The sequence below is a fragment of the Vombatus ursinus genome, unplaced genomic scaffold (genome assembly GCF_900497805.2).
Source record: "Vombatus ursinus unplaced genomic scaffold, bare-nosed wombat genome assembly UNPS02015255.1, whole genome shotgun sequence".
NCBI lineage: Eukaryota > Metazoa > Chordata > Mammalia > Diprotodontia > Vombatidae > Vombatus > Vombatus ursinus.
In genome coordinates, this window is record NW_020955033.1 from 14,051,797 (window position 1) to 14,072,387 (window position 20,591).

Here is a 20,591-nt window from a genome sequence, read left to right on the forward strand (position 1 = left end):
AGATATGGTGTAAATTACTTTTTCTGGGTCTCAGTGACTCATCTGTAAAATGATCAACCAGATGAACTCTAAAATCTCTTTTGGCTCTGAAATTCTGCAGGAGTCTGATTACCTCCATTAAAAATGAAGAAAGTTATTTCCACGGTTAGTGTCAGATTAAGGATTCAAAACCTTATCTCTTAATTACAGTCCAGCACCTTTATTACTATACCACATTCCCTCTCTCCCAAATGTTAAAATTGATTATCTGAAATAAAAAGGAAACTGAGGAAAAAGTTACTGAGCCATCTATGATTTAATTTGCAAAGCTAGCATTTGCATGCCAAATCAGAGACAAGGAGTGTTTTATAATGATGGTTTTTAAAAACAAAAAAGAGGAATTGGAAAAATTACAGAAACTTGTTTTGAACATGATTCTATTGGACAAAGCAAGTCACTTAGCTAGTTAGCTTTTCCCAGACTTTCTAAATCCTATACCAGAGGTTCTTTCCTACAGGTGGTGCCTTTTGTAACCAGAAAAATGTATCAGGAAAGAGGAACTTGTGGCCAGTAGTTAGCAGTCACTCCACCTCCTTAGAATATTCCATTATTCAATTTAGACTCTAACTCATGAAAAAATGTCTACTAAGACTGGAAAGAGGAGCCTAACCTTTGGCTAACCTTTCTGTAGCTGCAGAAAGGGGGACTTAGCCTCTGTTCAATCCCCTTTTCTGCCAGAAAAGGAAACCTAGCTTTTTTAAAAGAGTAATCCTATAATTATTTTCATTATGTCTTCTAAATTATCTGCTACTAAATGATAAAGCCTTCTCAATCTATCTATTCACTAAATCTGTAGGTAACCTAGACTTAAGGGACTGTGTCCCTATTAATCTGGCTTATTTTAGGGCTAGCTCCTCCTAAAGAAGGGAGTTTTATCCTATGATCAAATTAAAAATAAATCAAAGTATTAAAAATAGTATATTTCCTTTTCCCAAATAAGATAATAAGAATAATAACTTACAGTTATAGAATTGTAGGGTCATGATGGACAATAGCAGAGCTTCTAGGTCAAATGGTCTATAGGGCAGTGGTGTCAAACTCAAATAGAAACAGGGGCCACAAAAGGATCCTTAATGGCCTCATATTGACTTAGAAAATCAGATATTACATAGTATGTGTTCTGTTGTGTTATGTTAAGTTAAATTTTAATCTCTTGGGGCCCTCGCTCTAAGCTTGCACCAGTGTTTGACACCTCTAGATAGGAGATGAACAATGTGTGCCTGGTTGTACCTGGTTCCAAGAAAAAGGAGTCCTTTAAAACTCCATTGTTGCCAAGGAAGCATTAAAAAAAGGTACAGAAAAGAACAGAAGACAGCTCAGAGGATCATTTTCAAATCAATTTACCAAATTCATAGCATATGTTAAGGAAAAAAGGGGAGAATAACTCCTTGTTTTGCTTGTTACCTAACAAAAAGAAAGGGGAGAGCCCTCATAAGTCAAGATGGTCTCATCTCATTACTGCATTAACCCCTGTAGCCTAGTTTTAAAATGCCCTCATCTTGGCTTTACCTTTTTCCATCTCTATCCATACTTAACAAGTAGGATGAATATTGGTTGAATATGAGAAGCCTGGTGCCACAATTGTATTCATGTGAGCAAATATTTATATTCGTCTTATTTTTCCACATCAGGGCTTAGGGACATCCTCGTTTAGGATTAGTCAACTCACTTTCTTGGAAACCAGGATGATAGATTTGGAGAGAAGAGAGTTTAGAGATAATCTATTCCAATTTCTTTAATTTTGCAGGAGAGAAAACTGAGGCCCAGACAAATTAAATGAATTGCCCAAGGTCATACAAGTAGCAAGAGCCAAGCTGGGATTTGAACTAAGATTCTCTGCTTCCAATTCCAGCATCCTTTCTATTGCACTATGTTGAAACATATTACCAACTTGTACATAGCATAGAAATGATTCTTGAAAATAGGGCACAATAAATAGAGTGTTGGATTTAGGATCAGGATGACCTGGATTCAACTCTTGCCTCTTTCAGGTCTGAATCACACCTCTGACACTAACTGAGTGACTAAAGGAAAGTCTATTAACCTTCTAGGTCTCAGGAAACTCAAAGACTACAAGTTAAACAGACAAGTTTTAATCTATGACAGTGGAGGGAACTCCCACTCTGGGAAGCTCATACTGAAGAAACCACAGATCCTCATCAAATTGCACACATAAATATAGCTATGTAAATATGTCAAGGACTTACAATTTCAATGGTGGAGCATGCCTATATACAAATTCTTATTTGGTTATGTTGATCACATCATACTGAAATATTCCCCAAATCTCATACTCTGTATTATGTTTCTCTATTGACTTTTTCATTACAAGCAAGATGAAAACAAACAAAAAAGGATTATCTCTGATTCAAAAGATGCCTGAAGGTGATAGCAAGCCACAAATATGGATAATATTTTAACAAAAGACACATCCCAACTTACAAACCGATTGTGGTTCAAAAGCTCATTTCTAAGTTGGTTCTAAGTTGTAATTTGAAACACTTTTTCTTGTCAAAATAATTTTGCTTCTATAACCTGTAAAGCACTCTTTTATATTAGATGATGTTATTCCTCTGAAGGCTCTCAAAAGTTTCTATGCTTGAAACCATCACATTGAACCCAAAGATGATGATGATGATGATGGTGATGATAATAATAACAATAATGATAATAATTTTCAATCCTCTAGTGCTTTCAGGTTGATAAAATGCTTTCCTCTTAAGAACTATGGGGCAAGGCAAGCAGTATTATCTCTTTTTACAGGTAGAGAAATTATGACTCAGAGGGATTGAAGTGACTTGTCCATGGTCACCCAGCCAGTGATTCAGGCCTACCTATGTCTCCTGACTCTAGGTCTTTTTAGCATACAACTCATTTTGATAATCTGTACATGGAGAGAAAAATATAAGGAGATCAGGAAATCATTTACACAGATTTACATTTCTGAAACAAAACCTCAAGTATATTTGAGACTGTCTTAATTTAGAGGAAGAAAAATAAGATAAATTAAAGCATACATTTCACTTTTTAAATGATATTAAACCATAGAGAACAGACACCCTATGACTCAAAATAAGATGACATGCTATGAGTATAAAGCCAACTAGGAACAAAATCCAACAACAGAGAAATAAAGTTATGTTATTATTTATAGTCTAAATTGAATGAAACCTACAAGAAGAAAAATGCATCATGACATTAGCAAGGTAGTAAGCACTGGTTTCTGTAGATAATCGTGAGAGTTTGTAGCATCTTACAGGTGAAACATCATGAATAAAAGCAGTTCCAATGGGGTAGGTGTGACTTTCAAGTAGGCTTGGTCTAGACACACCCATGGAAACTTCCCAACACAGATGAGACTAGTAGCTGCCTTTGATCTACATGTAAACTGATAAGCAGAACTGTAGACTGGCAGGTGGTAGACATCAATTTTTCAGCCTCTAAGAGGGTTAGCATTCAGAGAGAAATAGATGAACCATCTAGACTACAAGAAAGAACAAAATCTCTACTTCTAATGTTGAGTTGGGTCTACCACTGCTTTGCAGTTCGACCATCAATTCAGTTTAAGAAATATTTGTTAAGCTCCTGCTATGTGCAAGATGCTCTTCTAGGTATTGGGAATAAAAAAAAAAGGAAATGGTCCCTGCCCTCATGGAGCTTATGTTCTATTAGGTGTGTGGGGGGTATATTTTAAAAGATGAATGGAATATGGTTGGTTGTTGTCCCTCATTTTTGAAGAGGACCAAAATGACATCACTATGTTGGAGTCAAGGTCCACTGAGGCTGATCAGATCAATACAAGCTTGGAATGCTCTACCACAAATTGGACACAAATAGACCATGTGAGCATTTGGGGTGGGTTCTCTAAATTTGTTCATCTCACATTTCTTTTGAGCTACTTCAATTCTGCTTTGCTCATAGAGCACAGCACCTTCTCTGACGAGGGCACGCCATGGTGGGTGGTCCTGTGCCACTGTCTCTTATGTCATGCAATCAATTCCAAAGTTCTTAAGAGAGACCTTGAGAGTGTCCTTGTATCATTTTTTCTGATTATCATGTGAGCGCTTGCCTTGAATGAGTTCTTTGTAAAATAGTCTTTTAGGCAAGTGTACATTTGCCATTCAAGCAATGTTGGCCAGCCCATTAGAGTTGTGCTCTCTGCAGTACAGTTTGAATACTTGGCAATTTAGTTAGAGAAAGGACCTCAGTGTCTGGTACCTTATCCTGCCAGGTAATCTTCAGAATCTTTTTAAGACAAATCAAATGAAAGTGATTCAGTTTCTTGGCATGGTGCTGGTATATGGTCCAGGTTCCACAGTGAGGTTAGCACAACAGCTTGGTACACCTTCAGTCTGGCAGTCAGTCTAATACCTCTTCTCTCCCACACTTTCCTTCAGAGCCTCCCAAACACTGAGCTAGCTTTGGCAATGCATGCATCAATGTCATTATTAATGTGTACATTCCTGGAAAGTATACTGCCAAGATAAGTGAACTTATCCACAGTATTCAAAACTTCTCCATTTGCTATACCTGATGATGGTTTGAGGTATGGCTGGTGGGGTGCTGGTTGATAGAATACCTGTTTTACTTGGTGTTAATTGTTAGGAAAAAATTAGCAGAAGTAGCAGAGAATTGATCCTTACTTTGTTGTGTCTCAGTTTCAGAGGTTGCACAATCATCTGCAAACAAAAAACAATCATGCACCAACACTCCCTCCACTTTAGTATTGGCTTGTAGCCTTTTCAAGTTGAAGAATTTACCATCAGTGCAGTAGCTGACCATGATGCCATGTTTGTTCTCAGTGAAGACGTTTGACACCACGCAAAAAGCACAGGAGTGAGCACACAGCCTTGCTTCATTCCATGGGTGATGAGGAAAGCGTGAGAGCGTTGTTCATTATCCATAACCTGGGCAAACATGCTGTCATGAAATTGACATACAATGCTGATGAACTTCTCCCGGTAACCAAATTTTAGCATAATTTTCCATAAGCCCTCATGACTGACAGTATTGAAGGTCTTGGTCAGATCAACAAACATTGTGTATAGAACTCTGCTCTGCTCCTGGCATTTCTCCTGGAGTTGTCAGGCTGCAAACACCAAATCAACCATTCTTCAGCCCTTTGTGAAGCCACACTGGCTCTCAGGTAGATGTCCATCTTCCAGGTGAAGGGTCAGCCTATTAAGGAGGACTCTGGAAAGGATCTTGCCAGCAATGACTAAGTGAGAGGATGCCCCCCTGTGATTGTCACAGGACAATCTATTTCCTTTACCTTTATAGAGATGGACAATGGAGGTGTCCTTGAACTCCTGGGGATAACCTCCTTTTGCCATACAACCCAGAAAATTTCAGTAAGCTTTTGTATGAACAGTGGACCCTCCACCTCGTAAATCTCAGCTAGAATACAATCAGGACCAAGTGCTTTGCCACAGGAGAGGATCCTAATGGCATTCAAAACTCTTCTTTAGTTCTAACTTCAGCTAGGGTGAGGTTGACTTCAACCTGAGGTAGTTGCTGGCTTCAGCATTGATTGATGATGGTCTGTTGAGAAAATCATGAAAGTGTTCAGTCTATCTCTCCAGGAGCATGCCCTTATCACTAATCAATGTGGCTCCATCAGCGGAAAGTAGTTGAGATGCACCATATGTCTTTGCTCCATAAATAGCCTTCAGGGCTTCCTGAAAGCACTTTGGATTATTGCTATCAACATTAAACTGATCATCTGCCTTCTTCTTGAGTCAAGAATCCTGCATCTCTCTAAGCCTCACTTGTAATTTACTTTTGATGGAATTAAATGCTGCCTTCTTAGAGATGGATGAACTTCCCTGCTGGTAAACCCTGTGGAGTTCTCGTTTTTCATTTAGCAACTTCTGAATTTCTCCATCACTTGTGTCAAATTGGTCTTGATGTCTGTGAGTATTCTGATCTAGATGAGTAAATGCAATGCTGTACACCAATCCCAGAAATCTGCCCACTCCTTTTCTGCTCTACCATTACCAACTGTGTGTTGACAACTTTCCCTCCAACTTAACAATGAATTGTTCCCACTCAAAGAAGCACTCTAATCTATTGACATTAAGTCTTCTGGTAGTCATTTTTTTTTTGTCTTGGGACTATTACTTTAGTTGAATGTGAATATTTAGCTTAGAAAGGATAAGTCTATGATTAATCCAGCACTCTGTGCCATACGTTGCCTTTGTCACTCTCATACCCTGTCTCTCTCTTCTCCTTATAATGAAATAGTCTATTAAATGCCAATGTTTGCTGTGAGGTTGCATCCATGAAGTTTTATTGCCTTTAGGTAAATGGAAAATAGTGTTGGTGATGAGGAGGTCATGAGATGCACAAATCTTCAGTAGTAAGTGACCATTGCTTTTGCTCCATTTACTCTATTTCTCCCAAAGACTCCCTGCCATGTCTGGTAGTCAAGCCTACTCTAGCATTAAAGTCACTCAGAATTATAAGCTTATTCTCATCTGTCACATTCATAAAATTTTTCTTTGACCTCATCAAGGTTTGTCACTGTGGGAGCATAGATACTGATGATGGTGGCATGGAATTTTCCTGCAAGTGGTGATTGTATTGTTATGAGCCCATTGTTCACTCCTTTTGGTAGGCATATAAGCATGTTGAATAGATTAGTTTTGATTGCAAAACCTATCCCAGCTTCCCAGTGCTCCCTTTCACTGTGGCCACTCCAGAAAAATGTGTATCCAGCTCCAATTTCAGTAAGCTGGCCTTCATTTACCAGCCTTGTTTCACTCAGGGCTGCTATTTGGATGTGACACTTGCTGAGTTCTTTCACAACAAGAGCTGTTTTGTCTTTCAGGTCTACTGGATCTTAAGTGTGCATATATTCCATATACTGATGGTGAGTGGAATCATCTTTGTAAAAGTTTTTGTACATTTTTTTTTTGTGTTTTGACCATGGGGAAGGATCTCCACCTGCTTTGATAAACAGGCCAGGGTTGGGTAAGCAGATAATTTTATGGGCACCTTTTCTAGCCCCTTCCTCACAACAGGAGGTGAGCAGTGTAGTCCTTAGAAGTCTGCTTAGACACTCAGGGGGCTGTCAAATCCCACTACTGCTTCTAGTGAGAAGATGACCCTATGGCCTGGGCTGCCTGTATGCAGGGTTGTGACTACAGCTCCCAATGTATCCACCCCTGCTGCATCACTTGCCTGTCACCACAGGACTTTGAGATAGGTAAAATGGTAAAATGGTATGGGTGATGTCTTTTGATTCATGCCTAAATTGGATTTAAATGAGGCAGAGTTGCACAAAGTTGTTGGCTTTACTATCTCTTCAAGAGTGGTCAGAGTCCAGTGGCGGGACAGAGTCAAGACAACTGGTGGTGGCTTGAGATGCAGTGAATGACCTTGGTGTCTTTGATGTGTAACTAACCTCTAAGCATTCCACAGCACCTGGATCATCTGCCTTCATGGCCATTGGAACAAATTATTCTCATACGCCCATTCCACCAGGGGAAGTCTTCACATGCTTGGGACAGGCACTCCCCCCCCCCCCACTCACCAACAGGTTTGGGACCCCTTGGTTACCTTCAACCTAGTTTAGCTTGTCTGCTGAAATAGTTTACTGGGCGTGACTGCTGTGCATGCTATAGCTTCTTGGAGCCACAGGTGAGAGTTAGCTGGATCAGATGGACACCAAAGATGGAAAGCAGTTCTGAAAAGGGCTTGGCAGCTCTCATGCCAGAGGTATTAGTCTTCTCTGAACACACCCTACACCCCTGAATAGAATATAAGTCTGAGGGGAAAGAAAGTATTAGCAACTGCTATCATGGAATGGCTACCACCTATAGGAAATGCAACTGAGCTAAGCCTTGAAGGAATCTGAGGATTCTATAAGGTAGCAGTGAAAGGGAGTTAATTCAGAAAATGGGGTATATAGCTTGGAATGTAGATGGGAGTTAGAGTGCTGAGTTCAGTAAGGAAGGAACATAGAGTGCATGAGAAGGGATGATATGAAATAAATCTGGTAAGGAAGTTGGTGCTAGGCTGTGGAATGCTTTAAGTATCAGAATGAGAAGTTTACATTTTCTCCCAGAGGATCTAAGGAGTCACTGAAGGTTTTTAATCTGAAAAGTCACTTGGTCAGGCTTGTGCTTTCAGAATTTGAATTTGGTAGGTAGGTAAGGGTAGATAAGAAAGGTGAGAGATTTGAATAAGGGACATCAGTTAATTAGGAAGGTATTGAAATTTTCTAGCAACTGTATGAATGGAAAGGAAACATGTAAAAAATATTGTAGAAGTTGAATATTGTATTGTTGAAGGGCATGAACGTTGATTTGATATTAGAGATGAAGAAAAGGGAAGAGTTAAGGATGACTGAACTTATGATGGATGTGGTGCCCTCAAAAGAAATAGTTTGAAGGAGGAGCTTGGGTGAGATACAATAAATTCCATTTTGGAAATATGTTGCAGGTGTGGTTGGGATAGCCAAATGTAAAAGTCTCATAGGCAGCTGGAAATGGAGGACTAGAATTTAGGAGAGAAATTGCAAATGGATTTGAGTATCATTCCAAAATTAGCAATGATAATTTAACTCATGAGAGTTGACAAAATCAACAAGTGAGGGAATATTCAGAGAAGGAGAAGCAGCTCCAGAAGAGAACCTGTGTCTGAGATGAATGAAAATCTAGCAAAAGAGATTAAGAAAGATTGGTTAGATGAGTAAAGACACACTGAGGAAAGAATGTCAAGGAAACCAAGGGAGAAGAGAGTTATCTAGGAAGAGGAAGTAGTCAACAGTGAAAACACTGGAGAGAGGTAAAAAGAAGACAGAAAAGGTTATGGGATATAGCAGGTAGATCATAGGATCATACATTTAGATATGAAAGGAAACCTTAGAGGTCAGATAGTCCAACCTCTTCATTTTTACAAATGAGGCAACTGAGGCTTAGAAAGACAGAGTAACTTGTTCAGGGTCACATAGCTAGTAAGTGTCTATGGCAGAATTAGAACTCAGGTACTCCTGACTCCAGTATACTTGACCCCACTATACCATTTAGGTAATTTTTAAAAGTTTTGAGAACAGATCCTAAAGAGTGGTAGGGTCAGAAGATACTTTGCAAAGATTGGATTGCAAAGGATTGCATGGTGAGTAGGATATGAGAAAGTAGAGGCAACACATGTGGACAAGTGTTTTTTAATAGTTTACATATAAAAGGGAGAAGAGTTATAGGATGATCACCTGGAGGTAGATGGAGAGTAAGAAAAGACTTTAAGGATGAGGAAGACCTGGGCCTGTTTGTTGGCAACAGGGAAGGAGCCAGTGGGAGAGGCTGAAGATGAATGAATAAAAATTTATTAAACCCTTAATGTGCCAACCCTTTGGTAAACACTAGGGATAGGAGCAAAGACAGTCTATACCCTCAGGGAACTTGTGTTCTAATGGGGAAGACAACACGTATAAGGAAATGGTGGCCAGAGAAGGGTCATTTGGTTTGGAAAGTCATAGGGATGGTGACTGGGGCCATAAGGGAATATATTGACAAATATTTTCCAACAGTAGCAGCAATATTAATTTAATTATGGTGCTGGAGCTAGAGAATAGGGGGTGAAGGGTATTCAAGCAGTGGCAAAGTGGCTGACTAAAGGACATAAAAGGAATAAATCAAGTATGGCAAGGTTTCATATTATAGTAGATAACAAGAGGTACTCACCACTCAGTAGGGAGGAAGCAGCAAGGCTAAAAGGATTAAATTCATCTGGGCATAGTCTTTGTTCTGATGATACAGGGGCAGGGCAGCTGGAGAGAAGTTGGCTAGGGAGTAAAGGAAAGCAAGGATGACAGTACCATTTAGCTATATCTCCTCTCCCTACTCCATTCCACTTCTAGTTCATTGTTTATCTGTAGCATTTGTTCAAGAAACACTATTCTGATTCAACATTTGGCATTTTATATGCCGACAAAAGAAAATTAATGTAATTCTCTTCCTTTTATCATTAATTCTTAGCATCTTAGTCTGCTGGGATCTAGATGGTGGCCTGGAAAGTCTCTTGTTGCACAAGAGTTGTTGTGGAGGAAATTGTAGAATTGTAGAGGAAATTGGACTTGGCAGCCATTTAGATTCCTTCTAGCTCTGCGACTTTACAATTCTGTGATTCTCTTCACAGTTCATTTCACTAATTAATATTCCTCATAGGGACATTACCTGTCCTTACCCCAAACTCTTCCTCTCCTTAGTAACACTCCTTGTGCTCATCTTCCCATCCCTACCCTTTTCATATAGAAGGGGGATAAAAAGAAAATAAGCAAACAAAATTAAGAGGAAGAAGCTGAGTGTACTCTGAAATTTTCCCCTCGCTCAGAAATTGTGGCATTTTAAAAACATAAATATTATTTCATATAAAATGCTTAACAGTTAGAAATTAGATTAAATAAAATTTAATTCTAAGTAAATTAGATTAAATGAAATCTATACTTAAAGATGGTTAATCCCATGAATTGTACAATAGATTTTTTTTTAGTACTGTGCATAGTCTATAAAATGATGGGAGGTATGGAGAAGAATGCTGAAACTCAGATTTGTTGTATGTTGCTGCTGCTGCTGAGCAACTGAGGCAAACAGGGTTAAGTAACTTTCTCAGGGTCACATAGCTAGTAAGTGTCTGAGGCTGTATTTGAACTTGGGACCTCCTGACTCCAGCACCTGACTTTTACTCTATGTCCTGTACCACCTAGCTACTTCCCCCCAAACTCAGAGTACTTCTTAAGCGTTTGAAAATTCAAGTGCTCTAGTTTTTGAAGAGTGATGAGGCTTGCATGATTGCAATAACTTGCTGAGGGGTGTCCTGACCTCAAATCTCTTCCCACTCTAGTCCATCTTCCACTCCCTCAACTATCAAATTAATTTTCCTAAAGTGCAAATCTGACCCCCTATTCAAGAAACTCCAGTGGTTCCTTATCACCTCCAGGATAAAATATAAAATCCTTCCTTTGACTTTTAAAGGCTTTCATAACCTGGCCCTATCCTACCTTTCTTTTATCTTATTTCCCACCATGTACTTTATGATCAAATGACACTTGACCTCTGTGCTGTCTTTCCAACAAGATATTCCATCTCCCAAATCTATGCATTTTCACTGACTGTCCCTCATGCCTAGAATTCTCTCCCTTTTCATCTGTGCCTCCTGTCTTTCTTTAAGTCCAAACTAAAATCCCACCTTCTGCAAGAAGCTTTTCCCAATGCCCCTTCATTCTAGTACATTCCTTCTATTGATTATTTCCTATTTATCCTGTAAAACTTGTTTTAACAAAGTTGTTTCCATCTTGTCTTCCACTTTAGGCTATCTGTTCCTTGAGGGAAGGGACTGTCCTTGTCCTTTGTATTCCCAGGGCTTAGCAAGGTGGCTGGCACATAGTAGGTACTTAATCAATGCTTATTGGCTGGCTGGTTGACTGATCAAAAGAGGCAAGTTTAGGATAAATTATAGGAGTACATCATTCAGTAAGTAAAAAAAAATATGGAGTCAATGAGTGGAACAGGTAATATAGGCTACTCTATAGACTTAAAGAACATCTGGGTTGAAAGAATAGCAGCAGTCATTGGATCTAACCTGTCCCTGAGCTCACATCCTCCTGATAATATCCCTCACAAGTGGTATGATATTATTACTAATATTAGAATGTGAGGAACATTAAAAGTTAACTTTAATTTTGACAACCACAAGGCTCATAAGGGAAAGGCATAATTGTCTTGGAAGGTGAAGAAGGTTACTCGTCCTTTCCATCTTAGGTAATTGGGCCTTGAGTAAGAGGAAAGTCTGATTAGAGGACCATAGGTCCTCAAAAGTCAACTAGTGCAACTTCTAAATTTCACAGATGAGGACGCTGAGGCCCATTAAGTGGTTTGCTTAGCTAAGGTCACATTGGTAATAAGCATTGAAGGTAGAATTTGAACCTAGAACCTCTGAATCAAAATCAGTTGACTATAATATGGTACTACATTGCCTCCCAAGGTTTTGTGATGAGCCATGGGGAACAGTCTTATGGTTATCTTCCTCCTTCTGTACTCTCTACTTGTTAGTTCTTTATTAAAGGACTAGATTCCATATTGGGATCCAACAGTCAGTAAAATTAAAAAAACTTAGAGAAGGTTCAGAAGAGTCATAAAAATGATTAAAAATTTGAAAGTAGGCTCTATTAAAAATGTGAATTTATTTAACTTAGAATGGATAAGCCTGAAGGAGGAAATTAGTCTTGAGGCTCATAAAGGGTATAGGGTTTATTATGTCCTCTGCAGATAGGACCAAAGGCTTAGATTGTACCAGGAGAGATTAGAGGTGGATATTGGGATAAACTCCTATGATGAGAGTAATGAACACAATTGTCAAAAGAAGTTAGTAAACTATTCTCCCTTGGAAAGTTTTTTTTTAATTTTATTTTTTCAATTAATAATAATTTATTTTCTCTCCCTTCTACCCACCCCTGAGAAAAACAAAAGTGGGGAAAGTTGTTTTTTAATTTTTATTTAATTTTTGATTTATAGAATAAAATAAGTATTTTTATAACCTAATATAATAATATATAATAAAATATATTTAATACATAAATTATATATTAAAATATTTAATTAAAAAGATGAGTGCATACGAAACTACAAATCTATTATGTACAATTTACTATTCCTTTTAAATACAATAGTAAATAGCAAAGTTATCATGCAAATTCCCCCTCCACCCTAGAGATGGCTGACATTACACTCACACACACTGTGTGTGTGTGTGTGTGTGTGTGTGTGTGTGTGTGTGTAAAATCATTCTACACATACTTGTATTGATTAGTTCTTTCTCTGGATGCAGATAGCATCTCCCTTCATATGTCCTTTATAGTTAATTTGGATATTTATAATAGTCAAAATGACTTATTTGCTCAAAGTTGTTCTTAAAACAATATTGCTGTTACTGTATACAATGTTCTCTTGGTTCTCCTCATTTGGTTCTTCATTATTTCGTGCAAGACTGTTCACGTTGATCATTGAGTATATCATTTCTTATAGCACGGTAGTATTCCATCACAATCATATAACACAACTTGTTCAGTCAAAGTTTTAATAAAATGGTAGGAAAATTATCTTTCTGGAACTAAGGGGATAGATTAGATGGGCTCTTAGAACTTTATAATTAATGAAGCCTTCACATTTAAAATAGGTTGTATTCCCAAAATCTATACATTTGGAATTTACCTTTCCACAGAAATAATATTAGATATGGTGATTAACTTTCCTTGCCTACTCACCAAAGCCTGTGTAACCTCACAGTACTCTAGAAACCATTCATCATATCTAGCAATATTTCTTAGGGGAAATACTTTCAAAATTCCAACATGGCATCCTTGGAGCACACATTCCTAACTAGGAACTACATCATGCTTTATTTTCCTACAAGTCTTAGACAGTGAGTGAAGGATTCACAAAGCTCCAAGCCATTGGTGGTGGCCCTCATGTTCTAGGGGAAGACCTTCATATCTGAGCAGGAATGGAGGGCTGGGGAGAAGGTTGGAGGTAAAAGTCCTGAGAGTTTGGGGAGATGAGCTATGAAAACTAGGATCTCTTGGCTTTGTAAACCCCTAGTGAAATGTCTCTATCCCAGACAAGGTCCTAGTTAACACCTTTGTTTTTTCTATAGGTCTCAGGTCTCCTTTTACTACCTCCTGGTACTTCTTGCCAGGTTTTTAATCCTTCCATGCTCATTGAAGCATGGAAGACATTTTCTTCTCTACTTTCCTCTCCTTTTGAAGATTTCTAAAGATTTTTGTTTTTCCCTAGTTCAAGCAAGAAGGGGAAATAGAAAAGGGCTAAAATGAGATCCTTTTAATATTCTGCTCATCTACCTTATCTTTCCCAAACTCATTATTCCTTTCCTCCCTCCCAGTTCATACCTTAGAGGAAAAGACAAAAGCACATAAAGATCGTAGTGATGAATTACTGGAGCATACAAAAGGCTATAATGATATTTACTTAAATTTCAGAGGAAAACTCAACTTCAGGGTCAGCTATCTTAGGCATTTGTCACAGGAATTAGGATATGTTCCCAGATGTGAGTGAGGAGGAGAGTCAGGGTTCAGCCCTGGGGACATTGCCAATAAGACCAGTGCTGGAGTTAGAAGATTAATTGTTGTAAGGGAACTATGAATATGTATGTGGTCAGGAATGATACATTTCCTTCCTTTCCTTTCCCCTTAGCAGGTCAGTACTGTTATAAAAGAACCTACTATTGATAAGATTTGGATTAATCAACAATCCATCTAAAAACATTTATTAAGTGATTATTACATGCTAGGCATGGGGTTAGGTGGCGGCGATATGAAGCTGAAAATGAAACAGTCTCTCCCCCTCAAGAAATTTACATTATCTTGGGGGGAGTCAACATGCACACAGATCAATACATGCAAAATAAATCAAAGGCAATTTCAGGGAGAGGGACAAGAAACTAGGGGAAGGGGATCAGGAAAGGCTTCATACAGTTGATGGTGCTTGAACTGAGTTTTGAAGTAAACTTGCAATTTTAGGAGGTGGATGTGAGAGGAAAGTATATTCCAGGTATCATAACCTGGGCAAAAGCAGAGAGATGGGAAATGGAATTTTGTGCAGGAGGAACAGTAAGTGAGCCAGTTTGTCTGCACTGTTGAGTATATGAAACAAAGTAATATATAATAAACTTAGAAAGAAATGATGTATGCACCATTGTCCATGCTATATGCATAGTATGTACTATGACGTCTGCACTGTTGAGTGTATGAAACAAAGTAATGTATAATGAAGTTAGAAAGAAATGTGAGATGAAATGAGAAATGAATGAGAAGCTGGCAAATGAGGATGGGGTTCCCAGGGTGTTCTCTAGTGAGGAAAAAGGAAGGGAAGAGGTGAAATAAACTCTAAGTAAGATATGGAATTGTGGAGGGGAGTCCTATGACCAATTAGTTGTCATTCATGTATGACAGTCGTGATGAATTCCTGCATATGAATTTGGAAAATGTCCTGCTGCAGTCCTGTTATGGCAGAATCTGTGCCTTGATTTCAGTACATCAGGTTACCCAAGCTACCAAAGCCCATTTCCAGTGCCACCCTATTCTAGGGCTTGGAGGTGGAAGCCAGATTTCTTGGTTTAACTCAGGCGTCGCTAGATTGCATCTGACATCAAGTGTCATTATTATTTATTCTCCATCCTGGTATGGATTGTTTGTGCTTACTAGCAGCATAAAGCACAAAGTGGACTGACCCAAGTTCAATGTCAGGAGTTCAGTTACCCTTATCTTGCCGGTGGTTTCTCCACCAGTACTCATTCTTCCTCTGGCTCTCATTGAACATTGTGTTAACTTTAAATAACATGATTTCTGTGACACACTCTCTTAACTCCAAAATTGCCTAATCTCTGCCTCAACAAAACCATTCATACACCAATAGTCTAAATACCCCTGAGGAAGTACCAGGACAACCCCTACTCTTTCTCCTACCTGTGTGCCTGGTAATATTCCAGTTTCATGACAAATACATTACCCCAATCTCAGTCAATCAAGCAAATAATCTTTTATTGAGTACTGACTATATGCCAGTCACTATACATAGAAGTGAAAACATTCCCTTACATTTGAATGAAGGTGATAATAGTACATCTATAGGAATTTACAAGATATAGAGAAATCAAACATAAGGTAACCTTGGATGGGAAGGTACTAGTAGCTGGAGGACCAGCCACAGCCTCAAGCAGAAAGTGTTACTTGAACTCAGATTTAAAGGAAACTAGGGATTCCAGGAGACCGAGATATTGCAACACAGTATTCTAGTCATGGAGTCCTGAGATAGGACATGGAGCCTCATGTGTGAGGATGAGCACATAGTTCTGAATGACTGGACCATGGACAGCAGAAAAGTGAGGGGAGTGATGTGTAAGAAGACTGAAAAGGTAGGTCAGTGCCATTTTGAGCAGTGTTTAAATGCCAAATAGAGGGGTTTATATTTGATCCTAGAAGTAGGAGAGGGTTCCTGGAGTTTATTGAATAAGAGGATAACATGGCTATTCTTGAGGTTTAGGAAAATCACTTTATCAGTTGTGTGAAGGTTGGATTAGAGTGGAGAGAACCTGATATAAATTAGGAAGCTATTGTAGCACAGACCAGGCAAAAAATGAGTATTTTTGAAGGAATAATTAAAAATACATGTTAAAAAAAACCAGAAACAACTTTGCCTAAGGTCACTTAACCCAACTCCCTTATTTTACAGGTGAGGAAAATGAGGCATAGGGAAGCCAAGTGACTTATCTAGGGTCCTATGGGTGGTAGAGCTGGAATTTAAACCCAGATCTCCTGACTTCATCTCCAGTGTTATATATAATGTACCATATGCTGTGGGAAGGAGTGGTTGAGGTTCAAACAGAATTGGGAAATTTTCAGCCATGAAAAATAAATTTTGTTTGGAGTTGGAGGCTGCTTTATATATATAACCTTAAAGTGATACACACATATATTTTTTGACTTTCTATTTATCTTTAGTGCTTGGTACAGTGCTTGGCATATAGCAGGCACTTAATAAATGCTAGATGACTGACTGAATTTTGATTATCAGCAGAAGACAACTCTCATTAGGGCTTAACATGTGTAGTATATAAATTTGGAAACATGAGCATTATTTATGCAAATATGATCAAATGGGCTTTAAATTGAAAAAGCAAGGGATAGAAAGGAAACTATCTGCATGTATCTGCTAAACCAGGTGGACATCTAGGTATCTATAGATACTTATGCTATTCTTCCCATGTGTAGATCCTATTCTCTATTATATATAGATAGAGATATCTTGATAACTATATTTATTTTGCATATTTTGTACAACATTCCATGTTTTATCTCCTTGCTTTTACCCAGGCTATGCCCAATACCTGGAATGTACTTCCTCATTCTTCCACTTCCTAAAATCTCTAGTTTGCTTCAAACCTCAACTCAAACACCACTAACTGATCCCTCCTAGTCTCTCTTAGAGATAGAGATCTTTAGGTATCTATATTTATTTTGCATACAGAGATTATATTAAAAGAGCAGCTAGGTGGCCCTGGAGGCAGGAGGACCTGAGTTCAAATGTGGCCTCAGACACTTACTATCTGTGGGACTCTGGGCAAGTCACTTAACCCTGTTTGCCTCAGTTTCTCATCTGTAAAACAAGCTGGGGAAGGAAATGGCCAACCACTTCAGTATCTCTACCAAGAAAACCCCAAATGGGATCATGAACAATTGAACCCAACTGAAATGATTGGACAATAACAAAAAAGAAATTATATTAGATAGTAATTATATAGATTATATCTATTATAGATAGAGATTTCTAGATAAACATAGATATCTAGAAATCTCTATCTTTATGTGATAGAATAGGAGCTACAATATAGGAAGAATAGCGTTACAAAGGTCAATAATTCCCAGTTGATTGAATCTGAAAAGGAATAGAATTGATTAACTCAGATGCCCACAAACACGTACATGAACCATGGGTTACAAGTAAGGTGAACTAGTGATTCTAATGAATAAAGGCAAAGTGAATCTCAAATAGCCAACCCTTACCACAGTGCCTGGCACAGAATTTGTTGCTCAGTCATTCAGTTGTATCTGACTGTTTGTGATCCTGTGGACCATAGCATGTGAATACTATCCATGAGGTTTTCGTGGCATAAATACTGGAGTAGTTTGCCATTTCCTTTTCCAGTGGATTAAAGTAAACAGAGGTTAAATGACTTGCCTAGGATCACAGAGCTAGTAAGTGTCTGAGGTCACATTTGAACTCAGGTTTTCGTGACTCTAGGCCCAGTGCTCTATCCACTCAACCACTGGCACAGAATAAGCACTTAATAAGTATTTGTTAATTGATTGATTAATACATCGAAGGCTTTGTGGGATGGGGCTAGTGACTGGAATATAACTATGAATGGTAAATCTCATTTAAAAGGAACAGAACAGATTAGGGTGAGATAGAATAGGATTATATATTAAGAAAATATATTCATATGAGGAAATTGAGAAGCCAGAGGGAAAAAGTGAGGAACATTTAAGTGAAGATCAATGAAGTTCAATGAAGCATAAGTGAACTTATAATGAGACTATACTAAAAAACCTGGAGAGAAGGAAAGAGATGAAACATTCAGGAAATAGATCAGAAACCTGGCATGGAAGCATAGCAAAATGATAGGGGATTTATATTATCTATACATACATTGAAGCTTTTTATTTATAAAAAGTGGAACATCTGATGTGTTTGCTGCCTCTTTATTTTCTTCAAAAGAGGGAAAAAGTCACAAAGAGAACTGCATTTCTGGACATGGTTCTGGACAATAAGGCCACCCTCCTCCCTCTCCCCGTCCATCTTCCCCTTCACTGTATTAGCTCTTTTGTACTTCTTTTATGTGAGATAATTTATCCTATGCTATCCCTCCCTCTTTCTCACCTCTTAATTTTATTTTCTTAGATAATAATTCCGTTATATCCAACTCACAACCATACCCTTTGTGTATATCTGTATCTCTAACTATATATTACTTCTGTAAATTGTTTAACCTTATTAAATTCCTTATGATTTCTCTTTCCTGTTTACCTTTTTGTGCTTCTCTTGAATCTTATATTTGAAAGTCAAATTTTCTGTTCAGCTCTGGTCCTGTGATCGGGAATGCTTGAAAGTCCTCTATTTCATTAGTCATTTTTTTCTCTTGCTGTATTATGCTCAGTTTTACTGAGTAGGTGATTATTGGTTGTAATCCTAGATGCTTTGTCATCTGGAATGTCATATTCCAAGCTCTCTTCTCCTTTAATGTAGAAGCTACTAAATCTTGTGTTATCCTTATTGTGGCTTCCTAAAATTTGAATAATTTCTTTCCGGATACTGGCAATATTTTCTCCTTGACCAAAGAGCTCTGGAACTTGACTATAATATTCCTGGGAGTTTTTATTTGGGGATCTCTTTCAGGAGGCAATCGATAGATTCTTTTGATTTCTATTTTACCCTCTTGTTCTAGGATATCAGGGAGGTTTTCCTTGATAATTTCTTGAAAGCTGATATCTAGGCTCTATTTTTGATTACAGCTTTCAGGTAGTCCAATAATTCTTTTTTTCACAATGATAAATTTTTATTTTTCAATCTTTAAAAGTTCTTAGACAGATTCTTGAACTGGTCATTCATAACCATCAGCCCTTTCTACTTTTGTGCCCATTTCATCTCCTGAAGGTTTTCCAGAGCCACCGCCTTCACCATACAGTTCCATTAGCTTTCTCAATTCAAATTTGGGCTTCTTGAGCATCTTGGCTTTTCGGACAAATACATCATGGAGAGGGTAAATGGACTGGCAAGCTTTTCTATGTCTTTTCCAATGCTGTCTGGAATTAGTTTATTGACAACTTCCTTCAAGTCATTTGTCTGCACCTTTTGGGTCATGATTTCTATCATTTTCTTACAAATTTGACACACCTGTTGGTGCTGGGCATAAGAAGTCTTATTGATCTGGTTGTTGTGCTTTTTGGTAAAACCAACACAAAAGAGGAGGAGCAAGTACCCATTGGTAGTTTTTACATCAACATGGGCTTCAATCATGGTCTGCCACTTTTTGACCATGGAGCACATCTTGTCCCGGGTAAGGTCCATTCCATGGAAATTAGTCAAAAATTTTTTACCCTGAACATCTTCAATAATTAACTTGAATTTATGAAAAGCAACCTCATCATTCTGCAGATCAGCAAGGCTCACTTCAAAAACTTGACCCATGAGACCATCAGAAGCAATTTTTGTTCCTTGGGTCCTTGTAACCAGTGTCTTGCCAATATTTTGAATGTTGAACATAGCTGGTGCTTTTACATCATACCAATCCTTCTTTGAAAATGGATCAACCACTTTCTTCTTGGCTCCTTTTTTGCCACCTTTGGTGAGGTGCTTGTTCTTGCCCACCTCCATGATCCTGCTCTGAAAGCCAAAAGCCAATAATTCTTAAACTATCTCCCCTGGATCTATTTTCCAGGCAATTTATTTTTACAATGAGATATTTCATATTTTCTTCTATTTTTCTATTCTTTTGATTTTGATTGTTTATTGATGTCTCATGGAGTCATTAGTTTCCACTTGTCCAATTCCAATTTTTAAGGAATTATTTTTTTCAGTGAGCTTTTTTTCAATGTCCTTTTCCATTTAGTCAGTTCTACTTTTTAATGAATTCTTTTCTTCATTGGTTTTTTATGCCACTTTTACCATTTGGCCTATTCTGTTTTTTTAAGATGTTGTTTTCTTCAGTATTTTTGGTGCCTTCTTTACTAAGCTGCTGTTTTTTCATGATTTTTTTTTTGGCATCACTGTCATTTCTTTTCCCAATTTTTCCTCTCTCTCTCATTTGATTTTCAAAATCCTTTTTTGAGTTCTTCTAGGAATTCTTTTTGGACCTGAGACTAATTCACATTTTTCTTTGAGGCTTTGCATGTAGCTCTTTTGAAATTGTTCTTTTCTTCTGTGTTCGTGTTTTGACCTTCTCTATCACCATAGTAACTTTCTGTGGTCAAGTTCTAT

The 20,591-nt window shown here is 38.0% G+C and overlaps 1 pseudogene; it reads right to left on the minus strand.

Moving 5' to 3' along the window:
* Positions 1 to 19,194: 19,194 nt before the first annotated feature.
* Positions 19,195 to 19,992, minus strand: LOC114031889 (annotated as a pseudogene).
* Positions 19,993 to 20,591: the final 599 nt, after the last annotated feature.